This window comes from Salvelinus alpinus, chromosome 4 (assembly GCF_045679555.1).
Source record: "Salvelinus alpinus chromosome 4, SLU_Salpinus.1, whole genome shotgun sequence".
In the NCBI taxonomy this organism is placed as follows: Eukaryota; Metazoa; Chordata; class Actinopteri; order Salmoniformes; family Salmonidae; genus Salvelinus; species Salvelinus alpinus.
In genome coordinates, this window is record NC_092089.1 from 24,777,118 (window position 1) to 24,804,086 (window position 26,969).

The 26,969-nt window shown below is 42.2% G+C and overlaps 1 protein-coding gene across 2 annotated transcripts in view; it reads left to right on the plus strand.

Annotated features, from left to right (window-relative positions):
• Positions 1-266: 266 nt before the first annotated feature.
• Positions 267-26,969, plus strand: part of LOC139573116 (catenin beta-1) — a 38,216-nt gene continuing 11,513 nt past the window's right edge. The window contains exon 1 of one of the 2 annotated variants that reach the window (XM_071396220.1): positions 267-286. The gene's annotated coding sequence lies outside the window, so the exon portion shown is untranslated. Of the gene's footprint in view, positions 287-325; positions 442-26,969 lie in introns of those variants that run through there. The other variant, XM_071396216.1, reaches the window with a different exon arrangement.

Genomic DNA, 26,969 nt, shown 5'->3' on the forward strand with positions numbered 1-26,969 from the left:
AAGGTGAAGTAAATAGCAGTAGAAGAGAACAGTGTTATGTGTGCCTGTGTGTAGTTTTAGTTTCCCATGGATTGTTTAAACATTTGAATCATAGAGAGTTTCTTTCCTGGTTCAAAGACCATACTGTGCACAGTGGGGGGCATCAAAGCTCCAAGTCGACAGAATTAGGAAAGAAAAGCTGCATCTTCAATGCGCTGGCTCAGAAATATCACAAGGGCACACTACCCGACACCCAATTTTCCTCTCCTGAACCTCTCGCTTGATGATTTAGCATTTTCTTACCTGAGTGAGTACCATTTCAGCGGAGAGAAAATGGAGACAATTCATTCCTCCTTCACTCAGTATGGGCTGGCGGACATGTTGGATTTGGGATCAGAGCAGAGCTGAGTCGGCCTCACAGTTTGGTGTACTGGGTCTTTAGTGAGAGTACAGCAGCGCTGGGTATGTTGAAAGAATGACTTGTTTTGATATTGCTGAAAATAATGTGCTCTATCTATCCATCTAACACAACACATAGTGACAGAGAATCAGGCTTTGACTGCATGCAGGGTAATATTGTGCTGTGTGCTTGCTTGGACATGACTTACGCCATTGTAGCCTACAACTGGGAATTGTATGGCAAAGTCTCTGACCCAAGATGAGGTTGCTATAGTTACAGTGAGTGTTTACTTTAACATACAAAAAAAAAAGTGAGGATGTGATTATAGCCTTTCACCGGATTCAGTCCTCATGTCATATGGACAGGTTTGTGGACAGGTTTGTGCAGGTCTTCATCTTATTGTGCTTTGCATGTGTGAACCCGGAGACCTGAGGCTATTGAGGCCAGCCTAGATCTGTCCTCTCTCTACTCTCTGTCTCAATTAAATTCAAATGGCTTTATTGGCATGGGAAACATATGTTTACATTGCCAAAGCAAGTGAAATAGACAATAAACAAAAGTGAAATAAACAATCTCTCTCTCTCTCCTTCTCTTCTCTCTCTCTCTCTCTCTCTCTCTCTCTCTCTCTCTCTCTCTCTCTCTCTCTCTCTCTCTCTCTCTCTCTCTCACTCTCTCTCCTTCTCTCTCTCTCTCTCTCTTGCTCTCTCTCTCTCTCTCTCTTTCTCCCAGTCTGTCAGTAATACACACTTATTATAATGTTTTATTGTATTTTATATAACCTTAATTTTACACTAGTTGTAGGGGAGAAGGTTCATTTAGGAGATGGCTTCATGAATTAGCAGTAATACTTGCATTACTTGCCTTAGCACCGTGGAGTATTGCTGAACCCAGTGGGCCATAGTTATTTACCGCTGCTCGCATTGGACAGGATAGGATGGGAAACTATGACTGGTGTCAAATAATTAGTGCAGTGAGAATCTTGGCTGTACTAAAGCAGGCTCCAGATCAGTCCTAGCTGATGGGGTGTGAAAGGGGATTGTTACCTTACTGTGTCTTCCCTTTCTCTCTCTAAATAATGCAAAATGTGTCCATGGTGGACGTGAGTACAACAGCTCTTACATACTGAGAACCCAATTATATGAATGTCATGACAATTTTACCTGCCAAGGTGACACGCCAGCCTAAAACTAATGGTGTCTCATTAGCCCTGTTCTGTGTGTCTTATTTTGGTCGGGTGAGACGGAAGCATTAACAGCTGTTTTCTCATCAGCTGCTAGGTGAACGTCTGTCATGGCTGTTTAGAGGCAGATAGATTACTACAGTGGCATACTTATGACGGCCAAATTAGAAAATACGATTTTCATGCATAATGCACTTCCTCAAACAAGACTGGATACACTTGACAATTATTATTATGATTTATTTTCTTTATTTTTAGTATGCAAGTTGCAAAACAAAAATAAACGAATTGCACAAACATTGCATTTTAGGGAGAATTTTTTTTACTATGTAACGGTAAAATAAATTCTGTTTTTTACAATAAACAGAATTATCTTTAATCACATTGTACATGTTGAATAATTTCATTCTACACAGTTTAATGTGTGCTATTTCATAACCTGTAAGGCTCTGGAAATGTTCATAGTTATTGGTGGAACAGACACATTTATTGAACAGAAAAGAACCATCCTCTGGATTACATGAATGTACAATTATCTATGACCATTGATTCCTCATACATGTTTGAAGTGTTTTCTGTTTTTTCTGTATTAAACCTCTGTAGTCCTTGTCAATAAAATATTTATCATTATGGTCTATGATTTACTGTATCCAAATACAGTGTCTTATTGAAAGATGCAGTATATTCTCCGTCACATCAAATAGTTCATGTATTTAAAGTTGACATCAATTTGATTTTGACTGCACTGCCAATAGTCCAAGTAGTTCCCTCCCCTCTTGTAAATATATTATGTTTCTATGGAGAGGTTATGTTTCTGTGGATAGGTTATGTTTCTGTGGATAGGTTATGTTTCTATGGATAGGTTATGTTTCTGTGGATAGGTTATGTTTCTGTGGATAGGTTATGTTTCTGTGGATAGGTTATGTTTCTGTGGATAGGTTATGTTTCTGTGGATAGGTTATGTTTCTGTGGATAGGTTATGTTTCTGTGGATAGGTTATGTTTCTGTGGACATTCCTATCCAGTGTATATTATTAAGTGCTGAAATATATTGCTGAGGAGTCTGCTTATCTATCAGCATCTGTCTGCTCTACATAGGGACCCAGAATCCATGTCATAATGTACAGAGGTGTACTGCTGTGTCCGTGAAACGCCATTCACCTCCATACCTCTGTCGGGGAGTAGTGAATAAAATTACTTTAACAATCTCTTTAATAATCTCTCTTGTCCCCATTACTGTAATAATATATGAATGGGATATACAAGACGTATACTTAATATAATAAACTGAACTGGATTTGAGTAGAAGTAGACACACACAGGGGTCAAATAGGCTACTGCTCATTTACTGGCTGAATACTTCTATTTAATATCGCTAAATAGATGTTTTGGGACTAATAGACTGTGTGAAGTAACCTGCGAAAGACAATGGTTCAGAACTAATGTAACAACCTTTTTAAAAGATTTTATTTGATTGACGTCTTTAATTAAGCCTTTTTTCTTTAAGCCTCTGTGCCATTTGAAAACCTGAATAAAGCTGACTTTTCACTGGGCTACTCAGCACTGGCAGTCTGTGACATTTCCAACACCAGCCAGGCTCAATGATGTAGCTGTCTACTCCTAATGCATCTATCCTAACCTGCATGCCTGACTAGTTATGGCTGGATTCTAATCCTTTTCACATTTGAAGATGGATGCATGCAGCCTAGCTGTACCCTTTTCAGACGTTCAAGCTGCAGCATTTCACGAGATATGTGACATGTGACCTATAGTAATTTGGCGAGGTTAAGTGCTGTTTTCCCCAATGTGTGGCCCATGAAATGGGAAACAACAATCAATCGGCTATAACATCGCTGCATTACATTAGAAAAATATTTTTGTATTTTTCATTTTTTATTGAATTACATACATACCCGACCAAATAATGTACGTGAACAGGAATTAAAAAGATCGCAGTGCAGCAGGAGCTCAGGGCTATACATTATTCATAACATTCTAGATTATCATTTCAGACATATATTTTCTGAGAGCTACAAGAAATGTAAAGAAACTGTCAAGGGGGCCAATAATACAAAGTAGGCCTACCAAATGAGATCATTTAATTGGAGGATAAAACTGACATATGCCATTAGATATTCAATCAGGATTCACATTTTTGCTGACAAAAACAATTATAATTGTTTATAACTACAGTAACTAACTAGTAACTAAAAACTACAGTATGTCCTAATTAATCACATTATGTGTCTTTGTTACTGTGATTAACAGCATAGTTGAAGGTACCTTATATGGTGAAATGCATTGCCATGGACTGATAGTATTTATCTTTACAATAACACTGTCTGGCTAATGCCACACTTAACGGAAATTCAACACTTAATGTAAATGTTTAGATGGAAATACAGAAGATGCATGGTTTATATATATAACAGTTGAAAATGGATTTGAACACTGATGAATCATGGGAAATGCAGGTGCATCAGGCTGTTGCATTGCTCCAACTAAAAGGTTTACAGTCAGGGAAATGAAAGGACATCAGGAAGTAACAGTATCATGATGATACCCTGTCTCCCATTCTGTCTCCCTAATCTCACTCATACCCTGTCTCCCATTCTGTCTCCCTAACCTCACTCATACCCCGTCTCCCATTCTGTCTCCCTAATCTCACTCATACCCTGTCTCCCATTCTGTCTCCCTAATCTCACTCATACCCTGTCTCCCATTCTGTCTCCCTAATCTCACTCATACCCTGTCTCCCATTCTGTCTCCCTAATCTCACTCATACCCTGTCTCCCATTCTGTCTCCCTAATCTCACTCATACCCTGTCTCCCATTCTGTCTCCCTAACCTCACTCATACCCCGTCTCCCATTCTGTCTCCCTAATCTCACTCATACCCTGTCTCCCATTCTGTCTCCCTAATCTCACTCATACCCTGTCTCCCATTCTGTCTCCCTAATCTCACTCATACCCTGTCTCCCATTCTGTCTCCCTAATCTCACTCATACCCTGTCTCCCATTCTGTCTCCCTAATCTCACTCATACCTCGTCTCCCATTCTGTCTCCCTAACCTCACTCATACCCTGTCTCCCATTCTGTCTCCCTAACCTCACTCATACCCTGTCTCCCATTCTGTCTCCCTAATCTCACTCATACCCTGTCTCCCATTCTGTCTCCCTAACCTCACTCATACCCTGTCTCCCATTCTGTCTCCCTAATCTCACTCATACCCTGTCTCCCATTCTGTCTCCCTAATCTCACTCATACCCTGTCTCCCATTCTGTCTCCCTAATCTCACTCATACCCTGTCTCCCATTCTGTCTCCCTAATCTCACTCATACCCTGTCTCCCATTCTGTCTCCCTAATCTCACTCATACCCTGTCTCCCATTCTGTCTCCCTAATCTCACTCATACCCCGTCTCCCATTCTGTCTCCCTAACCTCACTCATACCCTGTCTCCCATTCTGTCTCCCTAATCTCACTCATACCCCGTCTCCCATTCTGTCTCCCTAACCTCACTCATACCCTGTCTCCCATTCTGTCTCCCTAATCTCACTCATACCCTGTCTCCCATTCTGTCTCCCTAACCTCACTCATACCCTGTCTCCCATTCTGTCTCCCTAATCTCACTCATACCCTGTCTCCCATTCTGTCTCCCTAATCTCACTCATACCCTGTCTCCCATTCTGTCTCCCTAACCTCACTCATACCCTGTCTCCCATTCTGTCTCCCTAACCTCACTCATACCCTGTCTCCCATTCTGTCTCCCTAATCTCACTCATACCCTGTCTCCCATTCTGTCTCCCTAATCTCACTCATACCCTGTCTCCCATTCTGTCTCCCTAATCTCACTCATACCCTGTCTCCCATTCTGTCTCCCTAATCTCACTCATACCCTGTCTCCCATTCTGTCTCCCTAATCTCACTCATACCCTGTCTCCCATTCTGTCTCCCTAACCTCACTCATACCCTGTCTCCCATTCTGTCTCCCTAATCTCACTCATACCCTGTCTCCCATTCTGTCTCCCTAATCTCACTCATACCCTGTCTCCCATTCTGTCTCCCTAATCTCACTCATACCCTGTCTCCCATTCTGTCTCCCTAACCTCACTCATACCCTGTCTCCCATTCTGTCTCCCTAATCTCACTCATACCCTGTCTCCCATTCTGTCTCCCTAATCTCACTCATACCCTGTCTCCCATTCTGTCTCCCTAATCTCACTCATACCCTGTATCCAATTCTGTCTCCCTAATCTCACTCATACCCTGTCTCCCATTCTGTCTCCCTAATCTCACTCATACCCTGTCTCCCATTCTGTCTCCCTAATCTCACTCATACCCTGTCTCCCATTCTGTCTCCCTAATCTCACTCATACCCTGTCTCCCATTCTGTCTCCCTAATCTCACTCATACCCTGTCTCCCATTCTGTCTCCCTAATCTCACTCATACCCTGTCTCCCATTCTGTCTCCCTAATCTCACTCATACCCTGTCTCCCATTCTGTCTCCCTAATCTCACTCATACCCCGTCTCCCATTCTGTCTCCCTAACCTCACTCATACCCTGTCTCCCATTCTGTCTCCCTAACCTCACTCATACCCTGTCTCCCATTCTGTCTCCCTAACCTCACTCATACCCTGTCTCCCATTCTGTCTCCCTAATCTCACTCATACCCTGTCTCCCATTCTGTCTCCCTAATCTCACTCATACCCCGTCTCCCATTCTGTCTCCCTAACCTCACTCATACCCTGTCTCCCATTCTGTCTCCCTAATCTCACTCATACCCTGTCTCCCATTCTGTCTCCCTAACCTCACTCATACCCTGTCTCCCATTCTGTCTCCCTAATCTCACTCATACCCTGTCTCCCATTCTGTCTCCCTAATCTCACTCATACCCTGTCTCCCATTCTGTCTCCCTAATCTCACTCATACCCTGTCTCCCATTCTGTCTCCCTAATCTCACTCATACCCTGTCTCCCATTCTGTCTCCCTAATCTCACTCATACCCTGTCTCCCATTCTGTCTCCCTAATCTCACTCATACCCTGTCTCCCATTCTGTCTCCCTAACCTCACTCATACCCTGTCTCCCATTCTGTCTCCCTAATCTCACTCATACCCTGTCTCCCATTCTGTCTCCCTAACCTCACTCATACCCTGTCTCCCATTCTGTCTCCCTAATCTCACTCATACCCTGTCTCCCATTCTGTCTCCCTAATCTCACTCATACCCTGTCTCCCATTCTGTCTCCCTAATCTCACTCATACCCTGTCTCCCATTCTGTCTCCCTAATCTCACTCATACCCTGTCTCCCATTCTGTCTCCCTAATCTCACTCATACCCTGTCTCCCATTCTGTCTCCCTAACTTCACTCATACCCCGTCTCCCATTCTGTCTCCCTAATCTCACTCATACCCTGTCTCCCATTCTGTCTCCCTAACCTCACTCATACCCTGTCTCCCATTCTGTCTCCCTAACCTCACTCATACCCTGTCTCCCATTCTGTCTCCCTAACCTCACTCATACCCTGTCTCCCATTCTGTCTCCCTAACCTCACTCATACCCTGTCTCCCATTCTGTCTCCCTAATCTCACTCATACCCTGTCTCCCATTCTGTCTCCCTAATCTCACTCATACCCTGTCTCCCATTCTGTCTCCCTAATCTCACTCATACCCTGTCTCCCATTCTGTCTCCCTAATCTCACTCATACCCCGTCTCCCATTCTGTCTCCCTAACCTCACTCATACCCCGTCTCCCATTCTGTCTCCCTAATCTCACTCATACCCTGTCTCCCATTCTGTCTCCCTAACCTCACTCATACCCTGTCTCCCATTCTGTCTCCCTAACCTCACTCATACCCTGTCTCCCATTCTGTCTCCCTAATCTCACTCATACCCTGTCTCCCATTCTGTCTCCCTAATCTCACTCATACCCTGTCTCCCATTCTGTCTCCCTAATCTCACTCATACCCTGTCTCCCATTCTGTCTCCCTAATCTCACTCATACCCTGTCTCCCATTCTGTCTCCCTAATCTCACTCATACCCTGTCTCCCATTCTGTCTCCCTAATCTCACTCATACCCTGTCTCCCATTCTGTCTCCGTAACCTCACTCATACCCCGTCTCCCATTCTGTCTCCCTAATCTCACTCATACCCTGTCTCCCATTCTGTTTCCCTAACCTCACTCATACCCTGTCTCCCATTCTGTCTCCCTAACCTCACGCATACCCCGTCTCCCATTCTGTCTCCCTAACCTCACTCATACCCCGTCTCCCATTCTGTCTCCCTAACCTCACTCATACCCTGTCTCCCATTCTGTCTCCCTAATCTCACTCATACCCTGTCTCCCATTCTGTCTCCCTAACCTCACTCATACCCTGTCTCCCATTCTGTCTCCCTAATCTCACTCATACCCTGTCTCCCATTCTGTCTCCCTAATCTCACTCATACCCCGTCTCCCATTCTGTCTCCCTAATCTCACTCATACCCTGTCTCCCATTCTGTCTCCCTAACCTCACTCATACCCCGTCTCCCATTCTGTCTCCCTAATCTCACTCATACCCTGTCTCCCATTCTGTCTCCCTAACCTCACTCATACCCCGTCTCCCATTCTGTCTCCCTAATCTCTCTCATACCCTGTCTCCCATTCTGTCTCCCTTATCTCACTCATACCCCGTCTCCCATTCTGTCTCCCTAACCTCACTCATACCCCGTCTCCCATTCTGTCTCCCTAATCTCACTCATACCCTGTCTCCCATTCTGTCTCCCTAACCTCACTCATACCCCGTCTCCCATTCTGTCTCCCTAACCTCACTCATACCCCGTCTCCCATTCTGTCTCCCTAACCTCACTCATACCCCGTCTCCCATTCTGTCTCCCTAATCTCACTCATACCCTGTCTCCCATTCTGTCTCCCTAACCTCACTCATACCCCGTCTCCCATTCTGTCTCCCTAACCTCACTCATACCTTGTCTCCCATTCTGTCTCCCTAACCTCACTCATACCCCGTCTCCCATTCTGTCTCCCTAACCTCACTCATACCCTGTCTCCCATTCTGTCTCCCTAACCTCAGTCATACCCTGTCTCCCATTCTGTCTCCCTAACCTCACTCATACCCTGTCTCCCATTCTGTCTCCCTAACCTCACTCATACCCTGTCTCCCATTCTGTCTCCCTAACCTCACTCATACCCTGTCTCCCATTCTGTCTCCCTAACCTCATTCATACCCTGTCACCCATTCTGTCTCCCTAACCTCACTCATACCCTGTCTCCCATTCTGTCTCCCTAACCTCATTCATACCCTGTCTCCCATTCTGTCTCCCTAACCTCACTCATACCCTGTCTCCCATTCTGTCTCCGTAACCTCACTCATACCGTCTCCCAAACCTCACTCATACCCTGTCTCCCATTCTGTCTCCCTAACTTCACTCATACCCTGTCTCCCATTCTGTCTCCCTAACCTCACTCATACCCTGTCTCCCATTCTGTCTCCCTAACCTCATTCATACCCTGTCTCCCATTCTGTCTCCCTAACCTCACTCATACCCTGTCTCCCATTCTGTCTCCCTAACCTCACTCATACCCTGTCTCCCATTCTGTCTCCCTAACCTCACTCATACCGTCTCCCAAACCTCACTCATACCTGTCCCCATTCTGTCTCCCTAACCTCACTCATACCCTGTCCCCATTCTGTCTCCCTAACATTTATTCATACCCTGTCTGCCTTTCTGTCTCCCTCTCTTCCTGTCTCCCTCTCTTCCTGCCTCGCTCTCTTCCTCACTGTCTCCCTCTCTTCTTCACAGTCTCCCTCTCTTCCTCACTGTCTCCCTCTCTTCCTAGCGGTCTCCCTCTCTTCATCACTGTTTCCCTCTCTTCCTCACGGTCTCCCTCTCTTCCTAGCTGTCTCCCTCTCTTCCTAGCTGTCTCCCTCTCTTCCTAGCGGTCTCCCTCTCTTCCTAGCGGTCTCCCTCTCTTCCTCACGGTCTCCCTCTCTTCCTAGCTTTGTCCCTCTCTTCCTCACGGTCTCCCTCTCTTCCTAGCTGTGTCCCTCTCTTCCTCACGGTCTCCCTCTCTTCCTAGCTGTCTCCCTCTCTTCCTCACGGTCTCCCTCTCTTCCTAGCTGTCTCCCTCTCTTCCTCACGGTCTCCCTCTCTTCCTAGCGGTCTCCCTCTCTTCCTCACGGTCTCCCTCTCTTCCTCACGGTCTCCCTCTCTTCCTAGCGGTCTCCCTCTCTTCCTCACGGTCTCCCTCTCTTCCTAGCTGTCTCCCTCTCTTCCTCACGGTCTCCCTCTCTTCCTAGCGGTCTCCCTTTCTTCCTAGCTGTCTCCCTCTCTTCCTCACGGTCTCCCTCTCTTCCTAGCTGTCTCCCTCTCTTCCTCACGGTCTCCCTCTCTTCCTCACGGTCTCCCTCTCTTCCTAGCGGTCTCCCTCTCTTCCTAGCGGTCTCCCTCTCTTCCTAGCGGTCTCCCTCTCTTCCTAGCTGTCTCCCTCTCTTCCTAGCTGTCTCCCTCTCTTCCTAGCTGTCTCCCTCTCTTCCTAGCTGTCTCCCTCTCTTCCTAGCTGTCTCCCTCTCTTCCTCACGGTCTCCCTCTCTTCCTAGCTGTCTCCCTCTCTTCCTAGCTGTCTCCCTTTCTTCCTCACGGTCTCCCTCTCTTCCTCGCGGTCTCCCTCTCTTCCTCACGGTCTCCCTCTCTTCCTAGCGGTCTCCCTCTCTTCCTAGCTGTCTCCCTCTCTTCCTCACGGTCTCCCTCTCTTCCTAGCGGTCTCCCTCTCTTCCTCACGGTCTCCCTCTCTTCCTAGCTGTCTCCCTCTCTTCCTCACGGTCTCCCTCTCTTCCTAGCGGTCTCCCTCTCTTCCTAGCTGTCTCCCTCTCTTCCTCACGGTCTCCCTCTCTTCCTCACGGTCTCCCTCTCTTCCTAGCTGTCTCCCTCTCTTCCTCACGGTCTCCCTCTCTTCCTCACGGTCTCCCTCTCTTCCTAGCGGTCTCCCTCTCTTCCTAGCGGTCTCCCTCTCTTCCTAGCGGTCTCCCTCTCTTCCTAGCTGTCTCCCTCTCTTCCTAGCTGTCTCCCTCTCTTCCTAGCTGTCTCCCTCTCTTCCTAGCTGTCTCCCTCTCTTCCTAGCTGTCTCCCTCTCTTCCTCACGGTCTCCCTCTCTTCCTAGCTGTCTCCCTCTCTTCCTAGCTGTCTCCCTCTCTTCCTCACGGTCTCCCTCTCTTCCTCGCGGTCTCCCTCTCTTCCTCACGGTCTCCCTCTCTTCCTAGCGGTCTCCCTCTCTTCCTAGCGGTCTCCCTCTCTTCCTAGCGGTCTCCCTCTCTTCCTAGCTGTCTCCCTCTCTTCCTAGCGGTCTCCCTCTCTTCCTAGCGGTCTCCCTCTCTTCCTAGCGGTCTCCCTCTCTTCCTAGCGGTCTCCCTCTCTTCCTAGCTGTCTCCCTCTCTTCCTAGCTGTCTCCCTCTCTTCCTAGCTGTCTCCCTCTCTTCCTCACGGTCTCCCTCTCTTCCTCACGGTCTCCCTCTCTTCCTAGCGGTCTCCCTCTCTTCCTAGCGGTCTCCCTCTCTTCCTAGCGGTCTCCCTCTCTTCCTCACGGTCTCCCTCTCTTCCTCACGGTCTCCCTCTCTTCCTAGCTGTCTCCCTCTCTTCCTCACGGTCTCCCTCTCTTCCTAGCTGTCTCCCTCTCTTCCTAGCTGTCTCCCTCTCTTCCTAGCGGTCTCCCTCTCTTCCTAGCGGTCTCCCTCTCTTCCTAGCGGTCTCCCTCTCTTCCTAGCTGTCTCACTCTCTTCCTAGCTGTCTCCCTCTCTTCCTAGCGGTCTCCCTCTCTTCCTAGCTGTCTCCCTCTCTTCCTAGCGGTCTCCCTCTCTTCCTAGCGGTCTCCCTCTCTTCCTCACGTTCTCCCTCTCTTTCCTAGCTGTCTCCCTGTCTTCCTCACTGTCTCCCTCTCTTCCTCACAGTATCCCTCTCTTCCTAGCGGTCTCCCTCTCTTCCTAGCGGTCTCCCTCTCTTCCTCACGGTCTCCCTCTCTTCCTAGCGGTCTCCCTCTCTTCCTAGCGGTCTCCCTCTCTTCCTAGCTGTCTCCCTCTCTTCCTAGCTGTCTCCCTCTCTTTCGCTTCTTTATTTTCTCCTCCTGTTCTACTTCTCCTCTTCCTTCCCTCCATTTTGTTTCAGGGGCATGAGGCAGAGTGGTGAATCGATACAGTAGGCTACAAACTAACTCTCCTATTCTGAATCTAGCCAACAGAGCTCCCAGAGGGCCTGCATTAATTACTACCCTTCTCACTTCATGTGTGGCGGTGCACAACTACGCTATCCAACACACAACACTGTACTGTATGTATGAGTGTGTATGTGTGTATGTACGTGTGAGTGTGTGAGTGTGCACTTGGGTATGTGTGTTACTGTGCAGTGGGGTTGTATGTTTGTTTGAGAAGGGGTGTGAGCTGTGTGTGTGTGTGTGTGTGTGTGAGGGGGGGGGGGTGCTAACAGCCTCTAATCCCAAGGTAGCATGCAGAATGAAAGCAGATTACAGTTGTGAGTGACCAGTTCCAGGCATTCTAATGTTATTGATTAAAAACAGCAGGGGGTCCAGGCACTGAGCCCTGCTGATATTCTCTCCCCTGCCACTACAAAGTCACTTTGTGTAGATATCATCTCATTCTCTTAGAGGACTGTATGGAAGTAGCTGATTGGCTTGAGGCATTAAAGTCTGTCTGGGTTTCAATTTGAATTAGAATTTTCCTTCACTTCCTAGTCGTTCTCTTATGTGCCAAAATATTTGTTGTTATCCTCGTTCGCTAATATCGTTCTGTAGCTAGAATATAACACTTTGCTGATGATCCAGTTATAATACATTATAAGACTAATATGTCTAATTATGATCTCCTAATGATCATGACTAAATAGCAGCCATTTCGAGTTAGCTGTGTGTGTGTGTGTGTGTGTGTGTGTGTGTGTGTGTGTGTGTGTGTGTGTGTGTGTGTGTGTGTGTGTGTGTGTGTGTGTGTGTGTGTGTGTGTGTGTGTGTGTGTGTGTGTGTGTGTGTGTGTGTGTGTGTGTGTGTGTGTGTGTGTTTCCAAGTGTGTACATGTTAAAGTTAGCATCAGTTCATATGAGGAGGCAGTATGGGGGTTGGGTGGACTGAGTGTTCAGTTGGAGCTGCTGCTAGCAGCCTTCACTGACTGAACAAACTCACTTTGAGGTTAGTGTGAACACAGCAGGGAGTCCCTCTACAAAACCCATGGACAAATGTCATCAGTCCTGAAGCCTCCCCCAGTCTCCCTCTGCCTCCCCCTTTCCTCCCCTCTTCCTCGCTCAGCCCTAACCAATCAGCTTTATCAGGCCTGTGTTACTGCAAAGAGACAGGGGGACAACAACAACAACAATAACAACAAGTAAAGAAAAAACTGAGATATAGAGGGAATGTGTGTGTATCTTGTAAACAGCTGTTGAGACGATAAGTGAAACACAGTGAATTGGGTTCAATGAGAATAAGACATCTCTGTAGTTATGTTCAAATGTATTCTCTCTTCCTTCCCCCCATTATCTTATCTCATAAGACCAAGATTGTGGCGGCAACAACAGGTAGAGTTAGCAGTGTAACAACAATCGTTAACTCCAAGCTCATTCCATCTGTTTCCATTGCTAGAAGAAGGAAATGTTGACTGGAGAGATGGAGAGATGGAGGGATGAGGTGATGGAGGGATGGAGGGATGAAGTTTATGGAGAGATGGAGGGATGGAGGGATGGAGGTGATGGAGAGATGGAGGGATGGAGGGATGGATAGATGGAGAGATGGAGGGATGGAGGGATGGACAGATGGAGAGATGGAGGGATGGAGAGATGGAGAGATGGAGGGATGGAGAGATGGAGGGATGGAGGGAGGAAGGAAACGAGGAGTGCTCTTGGTTTTAACTTAACAATTATCTTTCATGTCGCTATAGCTAGCTAGCTAGCTGAAATGACCAGTTCTCCTCACTGGAAGCCAATTAGATTTCTGTCCATGAGTGTGTTTTAATCAGTAGTGGTGGTAATTGGGAACCCCCTGCTGTGTGTGTGCGGCTGGGGACAGAACAGAAGATGGAAGCACAAAGCCACACATGGATGTGCAGGCAGCCATATTGGGCTTCAGACAGGAACAATTACATGATGCTTACAAAGATTGAGATATATGAAAGACTCAAACAAACAATCAGCTGTCTAAGAGTCAGATGGTCTGCTGTACATCAATGAAAGAAATAAGTCATGTTCATTGCAAAACTTTTGCGATTCAGGGAGAAGTTAGAAAACTTGTGCTTGGGTTGCAAAGTTCTAGTCATTTAAAAACAGTTCCCCCGGTTTTCCAGAAGTCCTGGTTGGAAGATACCCGGAATTAGGAGGGAATCTTTTGCAGAAAGTTACCAGGTTTTTGCATCCCTACAAATGATTTGGAAGTGTAGAGGCTGGAGAGGTTTACTATGGTGCATTTCTAGCTGCTTACAGCAATGTGATGTGATTAACTTACTTTTCATTGAGGAAGATGAAGGGTGTGAGGGTATGATGTGATGGTGAATGTCGTAAAATAGATATCCATATTATTATAATGTAAAAAAGATATATCCATAGTATTATAATGTAAAATAGATATCCATAGTATTTCAATGTAAAAGAGATATCCATAGTATTTCAATGTAAAAGAGATATCCATAGTATTTCAATGTAAAAGATATATCCATGGTATTATAATGTAAAATAGATATTCATAGTATTTTAATGTAAAATATATATCCATTGTATTATAATGTAAAATAGATATCCATAGTATTTCAATGTAAAAGAGATATCCATAGTATTTCAATGTAAAAGAGATATCCATAGTATTTCAATGTAAAAGATATATCCATGGTATTATAATGTAAAATAGATATTCATAGTATTTTAATGTAAAATATATATCCATTGTATTATAATGTAAAAGAGATATCCATAGTATTTCAATGTAAAAGAGATATCCATAGTATTTCAATGTAAAAGAGATATCCATAGTATTTCAATGTAAAAGATATATCCATGGTATTATAATGTAAAATAGATATTCATAGTATTTTAATGTAAAATAGATATCCATGGTATTATAATGTAAAAGAGATATCCATAGTATTTCAATGTAAAATAGATATCCATAGTATTTTAATGTAAAATAGATATCCATGGTATTATAATGTGAAAGAGATATCCATAGTATTTCAATGAGACTCACCTGGATGAATATATATCTTTTACCCATCCTTCCTACTCACTTCTAACAATTTACAATTTACTACTTATGTTTGTCAGTAGTCGTTTTTTAAATCTTGTATGTCTGTCAACCACAACATTGTAAGGAAATGTCATTATTACAGTATCCTGACATTCTCTGTGGAATAGGTGAAGGTCATATCTTTTGTCTGGTGCTGTAAAACACAGTGAGAGGACATATTGAAGTAAATGTTGAATTTAAGACTAAGAACAATGTCAATATACCTCCACAGCTTCTATATAAAAGACGATCGATGTGTCTATCTGCTGACACAATTGTTGCCACGGACAGAACCCACACACTCAATTCATAGCCAGTATCTTCCATCATATAATTAAAGTAATTTTCTCCTCATTTTCAGCTGCTGTTCCTCGCTGCAATTTCTTACAATCATGTTTCATAATGTTGAAAGTCAGCTGTATGGAGAGAAATAGAGCTGTGGCATTTGCAATTTGCAAGATTTAATTAGTTATACTCAATACACAATCACTCCCCACTTGTTCTCTCTGCGAATAATATTTGTCACAGAGGAGTTCAAATGAATGTCTGTGGCAGAGGGGGAATCAGGAAATCATATTATTACCTATTTAGTTTTCACATTCCATTCATTTATCCTTTACATTCACATGCTAAACATTGTGTTTCATATTGAGCCATGAGTCAGGTCAGTTTAATAGATAGGCAGAATTCACCCCAATTTCACACAATAAGGAAAACATAAAACATAACATGAAAAGTAATTAAACGTATCCACAAAGCATCTCAGAGAAAATGTTGATCTAGGGTCAGTTGCCTTCTAGTTTGCCATTTATCATAATTAATACTATTATATAAACAGATCCTAGATCAGCACTCCTACTCTGAGACACTCTGGATACAGGCCCAGGTCTCCCCAATCTTCCCAGGTCTTAACATGTGAAATAGCTACCCAGTCTAGGTAGTGCTGTCCTTGAGCATTATCTAAGAGTTCATCTATATGTTACTATAAGTACCATATAGTTCAGAGAATTAAATATTGATAGTATCTCTAATCGTTTTTCAAAAATGCATCAGCTGTTGAGTTAGCACAAAGGATATAGAGTGTAGTGGTCGTTTAATGGAAATTTCTGTACTTTGGGAATAAAATAGAAAAGAGAAAGTTTCAGGCCATTGTCACTCTCCACCCCCCCCCCCCCCTCACCCCTCTCACTCCCCTCACCCCCCAACCCCTCTATGTCGGGGTGCTGTGAACTCTTTTATGTCGGCCACCACACCATGTCTAATGGCCCCTGCTGAGACAAGCGTCCTGCTCCATGCTGCTCCCAGCACCAGTTGGCATCAAGAGGATTGTGGATAAATATAAACCATAGAAATTGGGGCTTGAAATTTTGGGGTGTAGCCTCCCCCAAAAGCCCACAAAACCTTAAACCCGCATCTGTTGCTTGCTGTTGTCATGTACATGAAAGTTGATCACACATGAGATAAGATGTGTCTCCTCAGCTCCTCTCTGTTTCAACACAAACATGGCAGAATATTTTCTTTCTTCGATCTTATTTTATTAGATGTATTTTTTTAAAACATTTTTATCTTTTTTTTGTCTATGTTGGCGTTAATGCTGAGGTTTTGTAGGCCTTGTTTCCACTTAGTGCTTGAATAGTGGGTAATCTCACTTGCTGGTAACATCCTGAAGAAGGTGAGCATCATTTTTCCTTTCTAATCATTCTAACATATCTCACAATCCTGAAAAGGCTGCTTGCTACTGCTCTACTAAATGCCCTATAGCCTATGTGGGAGCTATACAAAGGGATCAGCACTGCTGCATTACATTGAAGCTACTTATATTCTAATCAAAACAGTGGGAATTATATTTTCAAAGGATTTCAAGAAGAGAAGATGGCTTGTCAATTTTGAGCCTGTCTGTGGATCCTTTCCTGTGCCATGCCGTTGACTGCCAGCCTGTTCAAAGACAGTGTGTCTAATATAACTATTGGGGTGCAGGAAAGGAAAACAATCATTCAAATTCTCTCCAGAACGTTCTGATTCTGGAACTAGCTGAATGTCTCTTAGCGTATTGTGGTTTAAGCAGGGAGGGGGGTGAAACAAGGGGATGCTGAGAATCAGAACCTTACAGCTGGCAGAGAGAGACAGAGAAACCCTCCTCCCCCATCCCCATCCCTTAACATACATACACAGTGAAACTGGGAGACACATCAGTCGGCTTTCACCCTCTGCTATGTGTCTCTTTGTCTGCCTGTCTGAAAATGGGAGTAATTTTGAAGCGAGAAATCAGGCGTTGCTGAAACGACTTTAGTGGCCCAAAACTAAAGCATTATTTTATTATTATTTTAAACTGAAATATGATTTTCACCCTCTCCTAACATGTCAGTTTTGTATCGATGACTCTCTCCATTTTGTTAGAAATGCTTTTTCTGTGTGTGTGTGTGTGTGTGTGTGTGTGTGTGTGTGTGTGTGTGTGTGTGTGTGTGTGTGTGTGTGTGTGTGTGTGTGTGTGTGTGTGTGTGTGTGTGTGTGTGTGTGTGTGTGTGTGTGTGTGTGTGGTGTGACAGTAGAGGTGGGGGGACCTCTGTTTACCTCTCCACAGTCTCAGCTGTTCTTTGTTTTGCTCCCCATGAAGAGACTGACAGACACATAGAGAGACTGACAGACACACAGTAGAGGTAATTTGTACCAAACTAATTCATGCAATAGACAGCACAAGAAGAAGGAGTACGCACACAGTGGTCATATAACATGGAGATGAGCCCCACACAAAGCATGGAGTCACGCTCCTTTAAGTAGGACAATCTACAATTTAGAAAATGACAATTAAAATACATAAATAAGCTCAAATAGTATTGGTGGAGAACAGGGAAGAGAACAGGGAAGAGTTGATGGGAAACGCTGTGCATTTTTCATCCACGGATAAATAAAGAGATGGCATATAAAGGGGTGGGTTTTGTCATTGTGTGAGAAATATAAACACAGATGAGTTGTGTCTTTGATTTGTTCCTGCTTTTCAATCGACACAGCGGGATGTTCTAAAGAACTTGGCCTCTTTGCATTTTGGGTAAATAGGCACCATGGACCCTGCATGATGAGATTATATTCCCCCCGTCTCTCAGAACACCTCGCCGTTTTCTCTTTCTCTCTAAACACAAAAACTGCATTTCTGTTTTTCACCAACGTCCCGGGTGATTTTTCCATCCCCCCCGTCATGCTTTGATAAATTTTTTGGATGCCGTGCCACTACATAGCACAATTTCATTGTTTTACTGCTTCTGTCATGTACTGTGATTTCTGGCTGCTGCTAAAGGAAGGAAAATATACAGTTTGTTCATCGATAGTCAAACAGTCTGCTGTAACAGTACTAGCACATAATCTTTTTATTTGTATTTATTTCACCTTTATTTAACTAGGCAAGTCAGATAAGAACAAATTCTTATTTACAATGACGGCCTACCAGAAGGCATAAGGCCTCCTGCGGGGACGAGGGCTGGGATTGAAAATAAAAATACATTAAATAAAAATATAGGACAAAACACACATCCCGACAAGAGAGACACCACAACACTACATAAAGAGAGACCTAAGACAACAACATAGCATGGCAGCAACACATGACAACACAGCATGGTAGCAACACAACATGACAACAACCTGGTAACAACAATAAGGCAGCAGCACAAAACATGGTACAAACATTATTGGGCACAGACAACAGCACAAAGGGCAAGAAGGTAGAGACAACAATATAGCTTATTCGCAGCTACATTTACAGCAAAATAATGTGGCATTTGGATTGGGACAATGGGCTTAGCAAGTCACCACTAAGAAATAAAATACAAGCAATTTTTATGAAAGTCATTCATGTTGAATGAAAGCATTTCCTTCAAAATCTTGTTTGTGTACAGAAGTCAGTGTACAGAAGTGTACAGAAGTCAGTGTACAGAAGTCAGTGTACAGAAGTGTACAGAAGTCAGTGTACAGAAGTCAGTGTACAGAAGTCAGTGTGTACAGAAGTCAGTGTACAGAAGTCAGTGTACAGAAGTCAGTGTACAGAAGTCAGTGTGTACAGAAGTCAGTGTGTACAGAAGTCAGTGTACAGAAGTGTACAGAAGTCAGTGTGTACAGAAGTCAGTGTACAGAAGTCAGTGTGTACAGAAGTCAGTGTGTACAGAAGTCAGTGTACAGAAGTGTACAGAAGTCAGTGTGTACAGAAGTCAGTGTACAGAAGTCAGTGTGTACAGAAGTCAGTGTGTACAGACGTCAGTGTACAGAAGTGTACAGAAGTCACTTGCCATACCAATGCAAGCCCATTTCCAATAGAATACCTCTAACCTTCATAATGTGAGGTAAATCTCTTGTTTGCTTTAGACTGAGATATAAAGGAAATAAGTCATGTTTTGAAGCTCAAAACTCTTAGAACCAATTAACTTAATATTTCAAACACAATATATATGTTGTGTATAGGACAATATGTTTCAGTCATTGGCCAATTTGTTTGCAAATTGCAGTGTGTAGTGATTAGCTCCAAAATAAAAGAACCAAACAATGGATGTTCTGCATCACTCAGCCATTTTGTTCCTTCTCTTACGACATCTACGGCCTTGTGAATCTTTTGTTAAGGTTATTGTCAGTGGAGGACGACGTTAAATTCCATGAAGTGGATTGGATTTCTCAGACTGTGCTAGCTGGATTTCTCAGAACGTCTTTATATTACATCTGCTAAATATGTTTATGTGACCAATAAAATGTGATTTATATTCTAGAATTCTACATGACGATAGATTGCACCCAAATATGGATCTTCAAACGAAGGAAGAACTCTTCTTAGAGTAGAGGCTATTTATCTTTGATGAGAAAAGAATGATATTCTGTGTCTGACTAAAACACTGCAAAAGAGGACTTTAAATAGATCATGGCCAGTCTTTGTCCCCTAAATGGATTAAAAAACTGTCCAGACAGACAAGAGCGCCTAAATCCAACCATTGTTCATGTGTGCGCTTCATTGTAACCTCAGGAGTACATATTGTATAAAAGGTACCTTACTGGAACCCCTTTCCAACGGATCTGAAACAGCCCAGGCAGTGAGATGGCCTTGTAACTTCTGTTATAGACAACAGAACTGTTGATTGATGCTCAATGGAGTTAGGTGTCTGAATATCATTGATCACCGCTTTACTAAACAGGATAAACATCTTAGTTCTACATATCTGTTAAATATGCCATGGTCTAGTGATTGTGTCTCAGAGCATGGGAAATGTTATATCTATATAACATTTTATATCTATATCCATATCTACACTAATTTATCTGAAATAGAGAATCATATATACTGTGACCTGGTGATAGGTTTTCACAGCAACCAAAATCATTGTCATTTTTATTTCACAATGGGAAAAAGAGCTACTGACTGAATGATGCAAAGCGTGTTCGATTGAATCCCTTTATTTATAAATTGTTTATTTCTTATTATATTTTGTTGTCATAATAATAATATGTTAGACCTGTAGAATAAATGTCTTGCATTGCAAATTCTGCAATGTTAATTCATGTCAATACTGAAAAGATCATCAATTTCAGCAGCAGACCATATTCATTTCCACTGCTTAACCTTGCATCAATGGAAAAATTGAAATATGGTCATTTGAGTGCCATTTAACTAATATATTTGATCTAAAAAGGCAAAGTCTACACAGTAAAATACTACAAATTAATAGTTGTTATTTTACATACAGATATATGTATTTACATTTTTGTTATCTTAACATTTATCCTCTTTAATTCCGATAATGGATCGAAATATTGATGTTAGATATCTTTGTCTATAACAGGTACATTTGTTATGCTTTTTCTTTCTATTTTCAGGGTTGATCTAATGTGATAAAGACAGAGAAACATGGCCGTTTCAGGGTTGATCTAATGTGATAAAGACAGAGAAACATGGCCGTTTCAGGGTTTATCTAATGTGATAAAGACAGAGCAACATGGCCGTTTCAGGGTTGATCTAATATGATAAAGACAGAGCAACATGGCCGTTTCAGGGTTCATGTAATGTGATAAAGACAGAGCAACATGGCCGTTTCAGGGTTGATCAAATGTGATAAAGACAGAGAAACATGGACGTTTCAGGGTTGATCTAATGTGATAAAGACAGAGAAACATGGCCGTTTCAGGGTTGATCTAATGTGATAAAGACAGAGCAACATGGCCGTTTCAGGGTTTATCTAATGTGATAAAGACAGAGAAACATGGCCGTTTCAGGGTTGATCTAATGTGATAAAGAGAGAAACATGGCCGTTTCAGGGTTGATCTAATGTGATAAAGACAGAGCAACATGGCCGTTTCAGGGTTGATCTAATGTGATAAAGACAGAGCAACATGGCCGTTTCAGGGTTGATCTAATGTGATAAAGACAGAGCAACATGGCCGTTTCAGGGTTGATCTAATATGATAAAGACAGAGCAACATGGCCCTTTCAGGGTTGATCTAATGTGATAAAGACAGAGCAACATGGCCGTTTCAGGGTTGATCTAATGTGATAAAGACAGAGCAACATGGCCGTTTCAGGGTTCATCTAATGTGATAAAGACAGAGCAACATGGCCGTTTCAGGGTTGATCTAATGTGATAAAGACAGAGAAACATGGCCGTTTCAGGGTTGATCTAATGTGATAAAGACAGAGCAACATGGCCGTTTCAGGGTTTATCTAATGTGATAAAGACAGAGAAACATGGCCGTTTCAGGGTTGATCTAATGTGATAAAGAGAGAAACATGGCCGTTTCAGGGTTGATCTAATGTGATAAAGACAGAGCAACATGGCCGTTTCAGGGTTGATCTAATGTGATAAAGACAGAGCAACATGGCCGTTTCAGGGTTGATCTAATGTGATAAAGACAGAGCAACATGGCCGTTTCAGGGTTCATGTAATGTGATAAAGACAGAGCAACATGGCCGTTTCAGGGTTGATCAAATGTGATAAAGACAGAGAAACATGGACGTTTCAGGGTTGATCTAATGTGATAAAGACAGAGCAACATGGCCGTTTCAGGGTTGATCTAATGTGATAAAGACAGAGAAACATGGCCGTTTCAGGGTTGATCTAATGTGATAAAGACAGAGCAACATGGCCATTTCATTGCATTTCCATTTCTAAGAATACCTACAGTTATCAATATCTTTAGAATATTCTGGAGGAACATACTGTAGAGTTGAGGCTGGTGTGATGAACTATCTCTCATCTCGTGGAAATGTAATTCTTCACAGGTTAGGATATTTGTGCACAAATGTGTTTGTCATTGAGTCTTTGCAGGGCGTCAGTCGGTCCAACAACGGAACAGACTCATGTTGTAGGGCTGGATGACCAACACTTTAAGCCGTGGTGTTGAGCCTAACAATAAGGTTCAATACACAAAAGGGGCCGTCGGCTAGTCTGACATTGTTGTCTAAGCAGCTTTACAAAGAAAGGATATTTGTAGAGACTTTTGCATCTGAGTTGTCAGAAGTGACACTGCGCTAGCAGTATTGTAAGACACCAACTCTGAAAAGGGTTGGCTAGTCAGAAGAATTACATCCTATTTAAGTCTATTTGATATTATGTTGATGACCTTGAATATGTTGCTTGTATTTATACTTACACAGGCAGAATGATATAGTACAAGTGAATATGACTTATTTATTAACAGCCACAGGTGTATACTGTAGGTACAGGCAGTTACATGGCATATATGGCTTGCTAATACTGTTGTTGAAGTCATTTTATTTTCATCAGATTTAGAACAATAGACTAAATCACAAGAATAGTATGTTTAATCAAATATCCACTTAACTATTTCCCCCTACATATTTTAAGGGCATTTGTGTCAATACTCCTTAGAGTAGTGAGAGGAGGTAGAGCTAGTCACTCTAAACCATTCTGTGTTTTTATTTGACCATTGGGAAAAATAACTACACCGGTTCCATTCAATTGAGCCCTCAGTATTTCTGTCTCCAGAAGTAGGAAGTCAAAAATAACATGTATTTCCTGAACATAGCTCTATTATTAAAATCAAATCAAATCTCATTTTATGGGTCACATGCACATACTTAGCAGATGTTATTGCGGGTGTAGTGAAAGGCTTGTGTACCTAACTCCAACAGTGCAGTAGTATCTAGTAGTGACTAGCTATAGCTCAATGCAACAATACATAACATCTAAAAGTAAAAGAATGGAATTAAGAAATATATAAATATTTAAACGAGCAATGTCAGAGTGGCATAGACTAAAATACAGTCGAATAGCATACAGTATATACATATGAGACGAGTAAAGCAGTATATAAACATTATTAGCATGAATATTATTAAGTGACTAGTGTTCCATTATTAAAGTGACCCGTGATTCCATGTCTACGTACATAGGGAGCCTCTAAGGTGCAGGGTTGAGTAACTGGGTGGTTTAAGTCATTAATTGTAGCGTGAGTGTAATGACGTACACATCCAGTAGGTAGTGTAAATATTTATATATTTCATAAAGACATACTGCACGTAGGTACTCTACTTTATGACATTGGAGACCCTATATAAATCTTATTACTCAAAGTCAAATTCAAAATGACTTTTATTTCCTGAGAGGGAACGTCATGTGTGTTGATGGATTGCTACATACAAGACATAACAACATAGAACACAAAACATGTACAGTAAAAAGGATTGGAAGCTTTATATGCAATCATAGGATATATATATATATATTTTTTTTTTTTACCTTTATTTATCATGGCAAGACAGTTATATATATATATGCATATTTACAATACAAATAAATAAATACTTCAAGAGTTGAGCAGTTTGATAGACGTTGGCACCAAACTAGATGCTGCTTAGGTTTATATAGGAGAGCTGTATAGCTGTGACTGGAGGGTAGGGGGCTATGCTAGTCATTCAGTGTGTTAAGTCAAAGGATATTTGTTCCCCCTTCTTTCTCACTCTTTTTTTGTAGATGTCACTGAGGGGTTCCTGGCAAGTTTCTCCAATGACCTTTCCACTGATTCTCACCTCTATTAAAGATTTATACATTGAATTATTTAACACATTGGAACTTCATACTATGATAAACAATAACTACCCATTGCTAGCAGTATTTATTTTATTTTAATCCATATTTTGGATGGAATTGTAATTGTTATTGTAGGTGGGCAATGCAGTACAACGAAGACGTTCATGGATTGTAATGTTAGATGCTGTATTTGTTGTGCTTGACCCATTGTTCTCAACTAGGAGATAGAATCCCCTTTATATTTCCACCCTGCAACAGGACAGGCAGAAGTGTATAATAGTAACTGCCAGTGCCCTCCCTATGTCTGTCTATTACCACTGTGAACAGAGGGACCCAGGGCCCTGGTGGATTGTAATGACATTTGCTGTATTTGTTGAATGTGAACACTTATTTCAACATTATAGGAGTAAGGACAGGTATTTCTTTATTTTTTTACTTGAGTTTATTTTAGTAAATACTTTCTTAACACTTATTTTTCTTAAAACTGCAATGTTGGTTAAGGGCTTGTAAGTAAGAAATTCACTGTAAGGTGAAACACCTGTTGTATTCGGCAAATGGGACAAACAAAATGTAATTAGATTTTTTATTTGAGATAGAAATGTATTGTATCCCCCTCATGTCTACATGTTACAGAGGAACCCAGGGCCCTGGTGGCTCACCTTGCCTTGCACCTACTACTATTGTCTCTGCAAGGATGTAGGATCAGGCCCTTTGGCTGAGTAGAGGTCAGGGGACACAATCCTATGTGCATACAAGTGGGTTTAAAGTGCCCCCTCCTTTCACAGAGGAAGAAAAGAGACCCTCCCCTCAGCATATAGCATCAATTCCAGCAGCTTCCCAAGGGACCAAGTTCTTTCTCTTGCATCCGGGTGCTGTTCCTCTCGCTCTCTTGCTCTCTCTCACTTTCTCACAGACACACACACACAGCCTAATGTAACCAATCACAACAGAGCTCGATGAGTAACCCCAGCCTTTCGTAAGCCCTCCTGGCAGTGACTGAGACCTGTGACTTCCCCAATACACGTGAACCCATTGGGAGAGAATAGGCTTTGCACATGTAATCCTTGTCTCTATGTTTATTTTTGGTGCATAGACTCTTTCCTTCAGCGGGGAGAATGTGTGCTTAAAATGAGGCGTAGTGATTCCCAACCACGCAAGATGAATCTGCACTGTGTGTGTGTGTGTGTGTGTGTGTGTGTGTGTGTGTGTGTGTGTGTGTGTGTGTGTGTGTGTGTGTGTGTGTGTGTGTGTGTGTGTGTGTGTGTGTGTGTGTGTGTGTGTGTGTGTGTGTGTGTGTGTGTGTGTGTGTGTGTGTGCGTGCGTGTGAGCATGTGCGTGTGTGATTTATACCAATGTACTGTAATGACAATCTAACTATTGTGGGAAGGGATTCAAATGAAATATCTCAATATTCATGTAGTATTGAAAAGCACATTTCAAGTACTCCTTATAATCTGGTAATACAAATATAGATAATTTTAAAATGAAAGGGTGCAGGAACAATAGTTATATTTTTTCCCATAGTGCACGTTTCTCACAATATGCAACATGGTCATGATTGAATCTTTCCCAACAAGTATTATTATGTTACTGTATATTTTTTATTACACAGATTACACTCTGAATTTTCCCACATCATTGCCTTAGTTTTCAACACAAACAATTCAAATCAGACAAGTGTCAGTGGTATTTCTCTGAAATTCTATCCTCCATTATGAGTGTTTTGTCAAAGTAACTCCCACAAACCATATAGAACCAGTTGACGGCTTGACAATGTCTCTTTTGTCATTGGATAATTTGATCAATAATCATAGTATGCACCTTCTTTTTTTTTCTCTCGAAGAGCTACTGTTTTCAGAAATATGTACATTTCTGAAGATTCCTATTGTGGATCTGAAAATCTATGTGTTATGCACTTATTATCATAGTAATTGAAATATACTATATGCACTTTGTCTATTTATGATTTATCAGTGGGTTTCACAGTAACAGTATTTTGAATTGTTTTATTTCTAAATTAAATGTAATTCTTTTCTTTAAGGACCAGTGAAGTCACCATGCGGTAAATTGGTTAATAGACCAATAACAAAGAGTTCCAAACCTCTGCCAATAACAGCTAGTTTTCTGTTTTCCCCTCCCCACTCAGACCACTCCCAGACAGTCCTAGCTAAATTCTTGCTTGAGAAATTGTTTTTTGCTAAAAAGCTGTTTTGGTCCATTTGAATGGAAATCTATTACAATAAGGTACTTAATTGTTACCCAGAAATTATTTGATATTGATTTAAAAATGGCTGCATTGGGCCTTCAATATAATTGTTTTGCCTTGGAATCTACATTTACAATAATGTACTGTTATCCATTCAGACCTTGCATATTGACTTGGATACTGAATATAATGTCTTAACGTTTACACCCTGACTGTTCATCAGAACGTATTGAGGTCAAAACAAATCTACAGGATTTATTTGGGAACAAATGTAATTTATCACTGATGTAATTCTAGTAATATTTCTGTATAAACGATCGTTGGCATGTCACATCTAGGCCTATTGTTCAATATATATTCCTGCCAATATAATTCCCTTAAAAACAATATTGTAAATAAAGATGTGAAACAAATCTCTGTGTCCACATAATAATGTCACCTGAAGGGTATCTATAAGAGAGAGTTGTTTTGGTCAGGTAAGTACTACACTTAATAAAGTACTGACAAAGGCCCAACATTTGGGGTCACATTTGGCAAACCTTTGCTCCCAGTAAACTGAGACCCTGCTTTATTTTTGGACAGGAATCCTCCTGACCATGAAAGTTTTGGTAAGAAAGTCTACTGCAGTGCCTTGATGGACATATTTTGCAGAGAGTATAGTTGTTACTGTACATAATTTTAGATTCTCATGCAATTAACAACTCATTCCTTGTGTGAATCTAATTTATTTATTTCATTGTCCATTTAAAAAAAAAATCATTTCAGATATGAGTCTCTATTTTTATTTTATTTTTTACATTAGACTAGAATTGATTGCATTGAAATGGAATTGACACCAACCCTGTAAAACATCCATGATTAAACCCATTTTTCATGAGCTGAAATAAAAGATCCCAGAAATTTTCCCTATGCACAAAAAACATATT